The 11,443-nt window shown below is 39.5% G+C and overlaps 2 protein-coding genes across 2 annotated transcripts in view; one reads left to right on the top strand and one right to left on the bottom strand.

Annotated features, from left to right (window-relative positions):
- Positions 1–488, bottom strand: part of foxp4 (forkhead box P4) — a 104,619-nt gene extending 104,131 nt beyond the window's left edge. Inside the window, exon 1 of the mRNA XM_037678918.1 lies at positions 123–488. The gene's annotated coding sequence lies outside the window, so the exon portion shown is untranslated. The remainder of the gene's footprint in view (positions 1–122) is intronic.
- LOC119411943 (serine/threonine-protein phosphatase 6 regulatory ankyrin repeat subunit C-like) overlaps positions 1–11,443 on the top strand; it is a 1,101,338-nt gene that overhangs the window by 179,257 nt on the left and 910,638 nt on the right. The gene's annotated exons all lie outside the window — the stretch shown is intronic.

Genomic DNA, 11,443 nt, shown 5'->3' with positions numbered 1-11,443 from the left:
GGGGACACAAACCGACTGGACGAAGAAGAAGAAGAAGAAGAAGAAGAAAAAAAAAAGATAGGAAGAGAAGAGAAACAGAAAAGGGAGACAGGAGAAATCTATAGGATCTGCGAGCGCATTACTTTAAACGCCAAAAGCGTGGCTCCTTTAGTCCTCTCTCTTTTTCTTTCTTTCTTTCCTTCTTTCTCTTTTTTTAAAGTTTTTGTCCTTTTGTGTGCGTCCTCTCCTCGGAGTGGCCCCTCTGGAGTGAAGTCAGAACAATGCTGCCGCTCAAACTCCGCTGGCGCTGCGCGCAAGTTGTCGCCGAGAAACCACGTCTTGTTTTGCGTCTTTCTTTCTTTCCTTCTCTCTCTCTCTCTCTCTCTCTCTCTGTCTCTCTTTCTCTCCCTCCACCGGCCGATCGTTTTCGGGAGGACTTTTCTTCTCAGCGCGTGAAAGCTCTCCACCGGTCTGCACTTTTTGGCATCCTGTCTGTTGCTTGCTTGCTCGATCGCTGGAAATCAGGGTTGAATCACTTTGGTGCTCTGTGCGCGTGTGTGCGTACGTGTGGAAGTGTGTGTGTATGCGTGTGTGTGTGTCGAAGCCCGCCGCGCTACCGTAATGCCTCTAAAGCAGGTGCGCGTTTTCATCCGCGCAAAGTTGAGGCGCACAGCAGCAGCCAGTCTCTCTCTCTCTCTCTCTCTCTCTCTCTCTCTCTCGCTCTCTCTCGCTCTGTGCGCGCGTGCGTGTGAGGGGAAGGCACTGATCTCTTGACCTCGCTTTGCATCCTTGGTGAGCTGCATTGTGGAGGCACAGAGGAACAGATGTTAAAGGCTGCACAAAGTTTGAGCCCAGAAACCGCCACAAACAAAGCTCCATCACCCAAACAGCCTGAGCACTCTCACCCACTTTGCTCCCTTTCCTTTTTGTTTCTTAAACAACTTCAGCAAACCAGACAATAATTCAAAACCTTAAACTAAAAATGAAACTTTTTTTTTTTAAGAAGTCTCCCTCCTGACATAATTTATGATACAAATACTTTAATTTTATTTAACGGTAAAGGATAAAAACATTTATTTACTCTAGGAAAAGATTATGTCATCCCAATGCTCCATTCAATTCAAAGATAAGTGTGGATTCACTTTCCTGCCCTTAACTTTCGACATTTATATTGTGATTAAATAAGTTTTACACTCTGCCTACCTCACCATGTCCTTTATGTGTTTTGGAAGCTGGACAACTCGTTTCTGAGTTATTACCACCTTCTTCTTTTTTTTTTTTGCCACCACATTCATTTACTAATTGACAGCATAATCAGTGTTGAGATTACTGATGGAATTTGGAAATTACATCATACTTGTCACGAAGGAAACGAGCCATAACTCAAAAGAAGATTCAGGAATAGATATTTTGCTTCGGCTGTTAAACGAGAGTCTGCCCTTCTGCCTTTCTTCCCCGAAAGCTTTTATCTTTGGAAAAATGATGGCAGTCCATCACAACACCACCCAACGACGAGCCACGACTGCAGTAAATCACAACACGTTCATCAGTACGATCAATACCACTAAAATAATATGTGTACACGAGCACCTATCAGGGGGACGCTGTCTTATACGTCTATGGAGATTTGATGGGTGCTAATGTGGGAAGCTGGAACGCGACGGTGCTTTTCCAAGAAGCTGTGATCAGGAAAGTGAGTGTTTTTTTTTTACATTTGATCTGCAAGGATCAGACAGTGTGACTGAAACAAAGTTACAAACTGTTCATATTTGTGAACTAACAAACATGCTGCATCCTGCAGCTGAAAATATGTGAGAAACAAAACCGAGGGAGACAACTGAATCCATCATGCGCTTGTTGTTGTGTAACTGTTGGCATTTTGACTGACAACATAAATCACCTCGTCGTGCATGCAGAATCAAGTTTTACTTGTTGTTATTTGTTTTGGCACATGGTTGCATTTAAAAATATAACACAAAGCCCACAAATATTCTGAGTTGTTTGCCGTCTGAACATGCTCCGAGCCGAATGGCTCTTAGCAATTATAAAACTTGACAGTAGCTTTTTAAAGGGATAGCTCAAACTTTTTAAAGTGGTGTTGCGAGGAAAGGTCATAAGCATCTTACCTGTTGTAGATAGCTCTTTGAACAACCTCAGTTAGGAAAAGTAGACTTTGACTCTTACCAGATTGATGAGCAAATGGCTAGTCTGATTGAGCTCAAGACCAAAGTGGATTGTTGTTGTTTTAAATCATCATTTTCAACATTTTATACACTTTACTAGTAGTGGGCACAGCTAATCAAAAAGTGTGCTTCGCTAACCGCTAATTTGCTAACTAAAAGTTAGCTTTGCTAACACTAAACTGCTAAACAGATTAAAAAAAACATTATGGAAGCTAATGCTAAAGAACTAACTTTTATCATACACAGCTGTTGTTGACAATGGAAGCTTGTCTGTAATGTGACAACGGTGTAAGTGAACAAAACTCAAAACGGTTCATAAATCGCATGCGAAGCGTCCATGTCCCGTTCAGAGGTGAGATTTTAGAAATTATTCTAGTACGTCAGAACCAAAGAGGCAGAGCAGGGCTCTGCTGTGCTGAAGCAGAGTGATGCATTCAAGGTGTGTTGGACATCGCCCTCGTGTCATTTACTATAATGAATTAACTCACTTTAGCAGTCCTCTTTGTGATTAACTATTTTTATAAAGTAACTACAAAATTTCATAATTAAAATTCTCTGTATAATAAATCTGCGTGTCTTAAAGTATAGATGTGTGAAATGTGTGAGAGAGTCACACCCCAGAGACAGTGTGAATGTTGCAAAGCATGCTGGGTAGGAATTATGTGTGCAATGTTGCTGGATGTTTACAATATTTATGAGTGTGAAAATGATTTTTTTTTTTTCTTTGTGTTATTTTCCTGTTCTGGTTTGGGTTGGCATTTATGTTAAAGTCTCTGTCGTTGTCTGTAAACTGACACCATGAGTCAGAGACTGTTTGTGGTAGATATGAGAGCACTATGTATGTATATATATGAATGAAAGGTACTGTGAGTGTCACAGTATGGTGCTTAGCTCTGCATAGCATAGCATTGCTCTGTGCAAATCTCCATCGTCCCATATGATTTTAGTGCAGAGAAAACTCATTAAAAAATATTAGCAGACTTGAATTTGCTGGATTTAAATTTAGCAGGAGCTAATTTTCTGCTATAGATTTAAAAAAAAATGGCAAAAACACTCATTCGCTACATAAAACATTAGCTCTGCTATTAGCGGATTAGCAGAACCATGTCCACCACTGCATTTTACTTTACACAGCTATTTGAACAAACATATTATTATGTAACCATAATTCAAGCCACATATCAGTGGTGTAGCCAGAAATAAAAGTAAAGGTGGACATGACTGAGAGTGGCTGGGCCAGAAAATTAATCAAAGCTTTAAAAGTACATGACAAGTGTGTGTCTGCATGTTGTTCCTGTTGTCTGCTGCATCTCTGCAAACTGCAGAATTACTCTAATTAATTAGGCTTATAATTAAACCCTTCTTTTCATATTTGATTAGATGGGTCTCAGCATAAAGTAGGTGGACCTAGAGCTCACCATATATATTTAAAGGTTTAAAATTATTGTTTGTGCATGAAGCACAATGAAAGTTTTGTGATCAGAGCTGTTTAAAATCAGAGGCATCCCATTTTGTTTTTGACCTTGTTCGAGCTAACCCTTAGCTCGTCACTTTGAATGAAACTTTTATTTCTCCAAACTGAGGTCATTCAAAGAACTATCAACAGGTGAAATATTAATAAAGTGTAGCCTTTCCACAGAACACAACCACAAACAATCAGAACTGTTGCTTTATGCGCCCTGGTTCTTGTTCATTTTCTGGTGAAAGAAGGAAAACGCACAGTTTGGCCCTCTAACCCATCTTCCATCCCATTTAGGAACCCTTCCTCCCCTGTTAATCAGGGGGAATAATTATCAAAGTGGACAGGTAATTAAATTAAAACATAAGTGGCTACACGAGCCGGGTTGGCTGTACTACAAGGTTTTTCCTGGCTTAATTAAAGAGAAATATGGGAGTGCTCACCCACAGTGTCACAGAGCCGGTACAAACGAGAAAAAAAACTCCTCCCGTCACCAACTTGAATAACTCACTCCGATCGCTTCAACAGAGGACTTTTGGACTGAAAATATGTATTTTAAACAAAAAAAAAAAAAGATGGGGATTCTGTCCTGTCTTCAATTTGGACCTGCGTCAGTTGTTTGTTTGCTTATGGAGGCAGAAACATGTGGTGGTGAACTGACTGAGCGCAGGATGTGTGGTGGGAGCAACGAAAAAAAAAGATTGCAAGCTTTTTGCAGCCATCTGGGAATAATGTCGTAAAATAAAGCAGCAATAAAATAAAACTTACAGCTGTTGATGTTTACAAACAACGCCCACAAAAACAAAAAAAAACAAAAATCCCCACAGTGCCTCGAGTCAAACCAAACACACACACACACACAGAGATGTACAAATAAACAAGCCCAGTGCGGAGAACGCTGCGCACGGACGGAATTATCCAAACATTCCCAAACACGCTTAGATGTACTCATACCCACTTTGGTTCACATACGAGTGAGCAAGTTTACAAATAAAGACAAAATGCAGAACACACACACACACCACTGCTGCCTCTGGGGTTATCCAAAGAAAACATCAGACTGCGACTGAAAATCACTTCTGCTGGAGAATTACAACGAAAAAAAAACTATTAAAAGGCCTCAACGCAAAGTTTTTACACAATATGTTGCGGACGGCTGCGTCTGAATATGTACAAATACTTATTACTGGCAGGATCTCAGCCAATCACCACCTGCTTTTTATTAGCCTCTCATAAACATGTTTACTGTCACAGCTGCTCCGCATCACCCCCCACCCCCGCACACATATTGAAGTAAAAAGAGGGGAAGACTAAGAAAATGTGTTTATCACTGCTCTCTCTTCATCGTGGCCTTTTGTTGGTATGGAATAATTAGGGAGTCCCAGCCAAGGCAGTGGTGTACGTGTTAACAAGCTGTTTTAACACACACTCTCACACTTCTCCCCCCATATGAAGGGACAGAGAGAGAGAGTCAGTATTCTTCACCTCAAGGGCTCCCTTCATTTGAAAGTACCTGCGACCCAGCAGTTGAATCTCCAGCCATCTAGTGTGACTCTAATAACTCTCAGATTAACTATACAGCAGAACCTCGCTACTTCGTGGTTCGACATTCTCGGACTCGCTCTATTGCGGTTTGTAAATGTACAGTAGGATTGTACAAAAAAAATTGTACAGTACAGTACACGACACATGACAGTCAACTTTATAGTAATATTATTGTACTCACGTGGTTGGGATAAAGTAAAAATAAATAAATAAATAAATTAGGACAGGAGCCGCCATTTTGTAGTTTTCTTTCAATAAGCCTATACTGTAATTGCCTTCCAAATGGACTTCATTTCCCAGAAGCCAATACTGCAGTGCCTCTGGCCGCTGCTTTCTGCCAAACAGTATTTTTGCAAAGCAAAGTCGTGTCTGCCAAACCAGCTTTTCAAACGTCAGACATTGAAGCAGATGGCCGCTTGTCCTGAGCCTGGTTCTGCTACAGGTTTCTTCCTCATGAGGGAGTTTTTTCTTTCCACTGTCGCCTTCATGCTTGCTCAAGATGAGAGTTCTGCGATGGATTCAAAGCAGTCTGCTCCTCAGATAAATTTAATTGAAGAAAATTAAACTTTACAAGCGTAAGATTCACAAGAAAGAAATCATATCAGGACATGTCTCTTTAAGAAACAGAGCATTGTGCTATGTAACCTGGGTGCTGTTTGGATCGGTAACCATCTGCCATGTAGTCCGGGAACTGATTGGCTGCATAGAACTGGAGCAGAACTGGACCTCCAGGCCCATCCGCAAATTCAGAAGCTGCTAGCTGGCCCACGAAGACCTCCGAGCGGGAACGCACACCGTCGTAGGCCCGGTGCTCCCTCCGGAGCTCACTACCACTACCCCGAGCCAGAGATTTGACCATAATCAGCAGGGTAGGTCAGCCGAAGGAACCGAGCCGCTGCTGATCTGCAGAGGTGGTGAGTAAAATTTAGTAGCTACATATAAAGTACTGTATGTATGTTGTTAAAATGATGAAGGTTTAAGAGTTTATAATATTGCAAGAGTGTTGGAAGGGTTTATAAAGCCTTAAAATATAAATACTAAAATAAATATAATGTCTCTACTTCACGGTTTTTCACTTATTGCGCTGGGGGGGACCTAATCCCCACAATAAACGAGGGACTACTGTACTCCCAAAAAGGAGCAAAAGAGGTGAAGCCTTTAATGAAAAAAATATATAATTTACTTTAAAGTATAAAGAAATGTTACATTTAAGAAACTAAATGTCAGTTGAAAACCGATTCCTTCCGTACTTTTACTTAAGCAAAAAAAATAAAAATAAAAAAAGAAACGTTCATGAACCAAGGATTAACCATCCAAGTGGCTGTTGACTCAAAGATGAAGAAGGATTTTCACTGTAATTTCTTTTAACTTTCTGTGGGAAAGTCAAATATGTCGCCGTTTGAACTTTTAAGCGCCAGAGTTCACGACTGCTTTAAGATGCATGATAGTTTTATTAAAGCCGTTTTTTCAATTTTGCCTTTTGAGGTTTCGCAAAAAGTAAACACTTATGTGCTAAAGACAATGAAAAGAAGCCCAACATTTAGAAAACTTACGTTTATATTTTTCAAGTTTTGGCAGAAAAATAGTTTAGTAAATCCGTCTTTACAAGCGCACATCAAGCAAAACTGTTTTTTCACCATTGAAAACTATTTATTTAAATGTTGCAGTTGATTTTTGAAGCGCTTGATGTATTTAATAATTACATTTTTTAATTATTGTGTTAAAATGTAATGTAGCAAGCTGGATAACTTCTATATGCACCATGTGTGGACATGTCAGGTATGTCAGTTAAGATGAAGATTATCATTGACAGCTGACGGCTTATTCTTGTAGGGGTGTTTCATTTTATAGAAGAATATCTTAACTCCTTCGGCCAACGGGTAACACTATAGGGTTTGACTCTGTTACAATCATTAGTTACCCTAACATGTGAAGTTTTGCATGATGGGAGAAAATTGGAGGCCCTGGAAGAAAATCAGGAACTTCAATCAGAACGGCCCCAAAGCAAATGGTTATAAAGATGTAACTGTTTTTGTGCATCACTTCCAGTATAAATGTATACATTTTTAGAAAAATCTCCAAAATCCTGCCCTTTCATCTACTCACATGTCAGACACACAAACACTCGCGAGCATGCATTTGCAGAGGCTCTTCCATCCGTTCCCTCGTGCGATCTTGTATCAAAGCAAACAAATGACATGCTGTCGTCTCCTCTTTCTCCCCCCACTGTCTTTTTTGATGTGTGGTTGTGTAAAATGACACGGCGTATCTCTCCAGCTGACATTATCACTCGCCAACGCGCTCACATCTTCCGGCCGCACGCCTTTCCCACAGGACTCCCTACAGCAGGGGTCTTTGTCTCTGAAAGCATCACACACACACACATAGACACACACAGAAAAAAAAGATGTGGAAAAGCCTCTCTGACTTTACCTCCGCATTGTGTGCTGTCACTGACTGGTTTAAAAAATGACAAAAAGGATCTCTGGAGAGATGCTGAAGGAGGATAGTAAAGAATTGGCTTTTTATAACGCGCGCGTGTGTGTGTCAGTGTGTGTGTGTGTGTTAAGTTGTACAACATATTTTTTATGCAACAGAGGGAGATGTAAGCCAGAGAGCACTGTCACATTAGTTTGACTGCCAAGCATTAAGCTGACACATCTACAATCCCTAATATAATACACAGCTCAAGACTAGACAGGTAGAGATGTTAGAGGTGTTTGTTTTCTAGAAAAAAAGAGTAACTAAATAATTAAATTCATAAATCTAACAAAGTTAAGTTAGGTCCTCTGGATAGATGCAAAAAGTAATTTATTATTATTTCTTCTTCTTCTTATTATTATTATATTATTATTATTTATTTTATTTATTATTTATTTTGTTATTTTAAAATAAAAAATATATATTTTTTATTTATTTATTTTTACTTTTTTCATCCATCCAGAGGACCTGTTAAATTTGTTAGATTGTTTTGCCTGGAGTATTGTGCATGAAGAATGATCAGAATGAATTCATAAATGCTTTAAAGCATTGGTTCAGTTCTTTTAAAGTAGAGTTTTGTTAAAAAAAACAACAACAACTTGTATATAATTAATTAATTACTTGTTATAGATATTTGAATGACCTCAGGTTGGAAAGAGAAGAGTTTGTTAAGCAGGGTCAAAGTGAAGTGCTGCCATCTTAAAATATCTCCAATCTCAAATTATAATTTAATAGGAATATTTTTACATAATTTATTGTTATCAACTTTGCGTTACATGGTTACTGGATTATTGCAGCAGCATAGGCAGTTAGCAGTGGTACATCTGGTGTTAGTGGACCACATCTGTCAGGAATTTCATAATAATCCTGCCAATCTCAAACGTCCAAGTCTGCACAGTCATATTTATTTATATAGCTTTATTATCATTTCGACAGGTAATGTTTGATTTGGTCATATTTTCACAAAATCATGTTTCAAAATATCTGGATTATTTAAAATAAAGTTCAAAAAGTCAGGCTCTTGTCAATAAGTGATAGAATATGTAAAGCAAAAAGCACGGTTTAATTGAATGTTAAGTAAAAGGATAAATCGCCTCAGAAACTTCACAGTCAAAAATGTCAAATCGGAGGAATTACTCGAGTGAGCGGTGATTTTTGAATGGCTGAAGAATTGTCCCAACGTACAAATCTGAAAAAATACTGATCCTACTGAGACTCCAGGTTGTTTCCTAACGACCACAATGCTTTTTCAGACGGGGAGCTAATTTCAACACAACAAAAAAAGACAGCGTCTGTTTCTTCCCGTTGTATTCTTCCATTGTCATTTTATTTTGAAAGGATTACTAGAATGAAACTATGCTTAAGGGTGAGCTGCACCTTTACTGTCAGGACGCATGCCCACCCCTCCACACTGATCCACTGGGCCAGTAAAAATGGAGAACTACAAACCTTCTGGCTAGAATTAGCATGGACTTGTGACCTGCTGTCCCCCGCCCTTCACACAGTGACTGCTGGACATGGGTACCAGCGACCCCCATGACCCAGAAAAGAAGAGGCGGGTAAAGATAATGAATGGATGTTGTCCCTCGCTACTTCGCTGTTCAACTTTTGCGGACTCGCTCTGTGGAGGTTTTTCAAAGTAAGATTGAACACGAAGAGGGAAAATAAATTGTACACGACACATGATTGTCAACTTTAATATTACTCGCATGATTGGGACAGTACAGGATACTGTGAAAATACTGAATATACTGACTAGGTAACGAAAAAAGTTAAATACTTAGGAGAGACGTTGCCATTTTGTAGTTTTCTCTCAACAAGCCTATATTGTATCACCACTCATAATGACTACATTTCCCAGAAGCCAACAGTGCCCAGCCCCATTGCCTTCTGCTGAAATACCTAGATGGAAAATTCAAAAAGCGTTCAATACAAAAACAACTGGACTTTATTTGTAACAGATGGACCTAGATGGAAAGTTTTGATCGGATCCAAAAAAATTTCAGTCTTTTGCAGTGACATGGAACCCACCGGGAACCAGACCAGAACCGGACCTTCAAACCTACTGACAAACCCAAGAGCTGTTAACCGGTCCACGTGGACTTGCGAGTGGTCATGCGTGCCGGCATAGGGCCAGTGCTCCCTCTGGAACATACCAGGACTTTTTTCATCTCTCTATTGGGCTGCTCAATCAGACCACCAGTCCTGTGCCGGTCACTCGAAGCCCCCCAAATGCGCCTCGGCACTCAAGGGCTGCACAGAACCGAACCAGAACTGGAGCAGAACCTGACACCTAGACTCAATGGTGAACCCGAGAGCTGGTAGCCTGCCCACGAGGACTTTCGAGTGAGCGACGTGCCACCGCAGGTCCAGCTGCCCACCGACACTACCCCAAGCCAGAGAGCCGACCAGAACCACCAGGGTAAGTCCACCGAAACGAAACCAAGTCAGAGCGGAACTGAGCCGCTGCTGTTCTGCCGAGCTGGTGAGTAAAATTAATAGCTACATATAAGTATGTTGTTAAAATTTGTAGGTTTAAGAGTTTAGAACATTGCAAGAGTGTGGGACGGGTTTCTAAAACCTTAAAGTTCATATAAATACTAAAATAAATATAACGTCCCTACTTCGTGGATTTTCATTTATTTTGCGGGTGTCCGGAACGTAACCCCCACAATAAATGAGGGACTACAGTACTCATACTTGTGGCACTGTGTAAACGATGAAATAAACAGTGTGAAATGCACAAATAGCCATAACTTGATGTGTGCGTGTTGTGTGTGGAGTAGGGTGGGGGTTGTGACCAGTGGCAATACGAGGAATTATCTAAAGATCATTCAAATGCCGATCAACAAAAACGTCTATGTGATAAAGACATAAAGATGTAACACAATGTCACAAGGCTACACACTTGCTGTAGAATTCCTTCTGACACAAACACATGCAGACTTTACACATGAGCATGTTGTTGACATTGAAAATGCATAGATTTTCATGCATTTATTTTTAAAAGCCACCTTTCCTTCCTCCTACACTCCATTCAGAAAGACTTCAGTGTTTTTTATTTCCTTTTAATTTCTTTTTCTTCTTTGTTCTCCTGTGTTATCAAAAGCTCTCTTCAGTGCCCGAAAAGTTCACTCATCTGAGCTGAATTAAACGAAGAAAAGAAGAAAAATAACATTTGTTGTCCTGTAGTTTTTACAACCTTGGAGTTTTCACACCACTAAAGGCAACAGCTTCAACATGGACTTAACTAGAACTGGTTATTAACATGTAAGTTTTCCGTTTATGTACGTGAGCTGTGCTTTTAAAAGGCTCAATAATAATATGACCCACATATATTAGCCTCCAACCCTATTCATCTGTGTTCCTTTAACTCATCTCTCCTGCCTAATAATGTTTCACTAATGTTTATGAATCCACTTTGTTTCTTAGTAATTTTTTTTAAAGAATGTCCTTTTAATTTACTTTAAATAGACACAGAATTGAAAAAAACGGGCCACAAATGAACTTGTGTTCGTGTATTCAGCTCATATTCTGCTTAAATAACCTTGTAATATCACTGAAAAATGCATTTATTGATAGGTGTGTCTGTGTCAGATAAACTAAAGGGAAAGAAAATACAATTTTTAAAAAGGTTTCTGAGGCTATTATTATACAAACATAAAATGCGTCTTGCTTTTGTGAATGAGATAATATTTTAAAGACAATACTACATACTTTTTACATATTTGAGGACAGTTTGAATATTGATGAATAACCAATAGCCAAGGCGTACCATACCATACTATATATATAT

The sequence above is a fragment of the Nematolebias whitei genome, chromosome 7 (genome assembly GCF_014905685.2).
Source record: "Nematolebias whitei isolate Nwh7 chromosome 7, NemWhi1, whole genome shotgun sequence".
In the NCBI taxonomy this organism is placed as follows: Eukaryota; Metazoa; Chordata; class Actinopteri; order Cyprinodontiformes; family Rivulidae; genus Nematolebias; species Nematolebias whitei.
The sequence above is the reverse complement of the archived record's forward strand: the minus strand, read 5'-3'. Positions and strand labels throughout refer to the sequence as shown.